Source organism: Octopus sinensis, linkage group LG23 (assembly GCF_006345805.1).
Source record: "Octopus sinensis linkage group LG23, ASM634580v1, whole genome shotgun sequence".
NCBI lineage: Eukaryota > Metazoa > Mollusca > Cephalopoda > Octopoda > Octopodidae > Octopus > Octopus sinensis.
This window is the reverse complement of record NC_043019.1, coordinates 8,532,523-8,535,022: the sequence shown is the minus strand read 5'-3', so window position 1 is coordinate 8,535,022 and position 2,500 is coordinate 8,532,523.

The window sequence follows — 2,500 nt, the reverse complement described above, 5'->3', positions numbered from 1 at the left end:
CAACACATGATAATACAGGACAGTTTATAAAGATTAATGGTAACGTATGTGATGAGGGGCGCATGCAGCCATTCATAAACCCATTATTGTATAACCATCTCATCATATTCGTTCTACGTATTGTCCCCTCTGTGGTGCCCTGTCTGTCCTTGTTTGTCCCACCTCTATGTTTGGGCCCTTGTGGCTAATAAAGAAACCGAACTATATAATATAATCCTCCTCACCAAGGAAGCCAGGTAACTTTGTTAATTTAGTCGCTGATGATCCGACCACATAATGGGTAGCACTGGATAACATATAGTGCATTAGCGCTTAATAGGGACCTATATACGAAAGTGGACATATAGTCCACTTCTGTTTTGCCGTCATCCATTTTCATATTGATTCACACACAAACACACACACGTACACTTGTGCATCTTTCTACATATGCATGTGTGTGTATGACTGTTTATTCATGTCTATGCCTAAATATAAATGTATGTATACATTCAGGTACATCTTACACCCCTACATATGTAAACACACACATATACACGCATATATATGCAAATATAAATATAGATACACATACATAAACAATACATACCCATCTATATGTATATCTCGCTATCGATCTCTATCTACTTACCTACCTATCTATCCATCTATCTATCTATCTATCTATCTATCTATCTATCTACCTATATATATATATATATATATATATAATATATAATATATATATATATATATATATATATATATATATGTATACACACATCTCTCTATATATAAATGCAAGTAAATATATATATATGTGGTAAGTTTGTATATATATATATATATGTATATATATATATATATATATATATATACATATGTATAATATATGCAGAGACATATATAAATATTATACACACATATGTGTGTGCGTGTGTGTTTATGGGCAGGTAAGCACGATCGCACTTCATCCATCTGATAATTACTGCAGCTCCTTCCTCTCCTAATAATGTGCTTTGCCAATTTATACTTAATTAATCAGGTCTTCATTTTACACTTTTATAGAAAGATGGTGAGTGTGCCAAAATAGTGCCACCACCGCCGAAAACCCCACCATCACCACTAGCACCACCACCACCACCACCAGCAACAACATCAGCATCACTAACACGAAAACAGTCCCCTCCACCTACAATAAATACCACAACAGTATCACGAGAAATACAGTTAATTCCATCACCATGACCACCACTACCTACAATACCAGCATAACCATCATCACAATCCCAACTGCGTTTCAAGTAGCACCGACATCACCACCATCGAATGTACCATCGTTGTCACCCTCTACAACTTTGTAAGCAAAACTACAAAACCCCGTCGGAAAGTCATCCTCACCGCACAGACAATGTATATATCTACCACAATCAAAGCAACTACCTGCTCTACACCCCAAAAATGAATAGGACGACTTCACACACCACCACAACCATGACCATAATATCTGCGAATCACTACAACCGCATTTCCCACTACCGCAAAAAAAAAATCGACCACCACCTCCACCACCAGCACCAATACCACCACGACAACAATAAGCAAAGATTCTATAATTACCTCCCACTAACCGCACTACTTCCAACAATGCTACTAATAAGAGCATTATTAAGTAAACGTGGGGAAGTTATTATCGTCCGATCAGATGCCTAGAAGTAACTGCCAGGTCTCATCCCCATCCCCTCTCGCGGGTCCTATTATCGTAGATACATAAATAAAAAGAAGAAAAACAAGTTCAACAACAACAGAAATAATATAATAATAATATAATAATAATAAATAATAATAATAATAAAATAATAATAATAAACTGAGTAACTAATTTGCTCCTTGCTTTTATTAGTATGTGTGAAGTCGCCTTGTTTTTCGTTTCGAGATGTCCTCTGCTGACACCAAACGGTTACAAAAATGGCTGCGATAGTGTAGGACTACATTTACATTGGAAAATATGTAACACTACAGAATCAGCACCCCTGCCTACTGGTATGCACATCCTTTAGAGCCAGTCGTTGACGGTAGAAGTGACAGTATCTCACGGGCTTTTCCAGTCAACACTGATAGAACGATCAAGGTTAATCGGCCGCACATAATCATGAAAAACGGGTAAGAAAATACTTGTAAACTAATAGATGTAAATATTCCCACTGATAAAAATATATCTGTAAAGGAATTTGGCAAATCAAGTAAATATTGAAATACAAAAGATGTGTTATCTTAAAGCGAGCATATGACGTAGTGGTTAAGAGCAAATAGCTACTAAACCCCAAGATTCCGAGTTCGATTCCCGGCTGTGACCTGAATAATAATAATAATAATAATGATAATAATAATAATAATAATAATAATGATGATGATGATGATCTTAAGGAAAGTAATATCTGTCTGAGGTCCTTGTGACTTGACAGATGACTAAAGACTCCGGTGCATTTTTACCTTCACTGTGTTACGAAGGAATAATGCG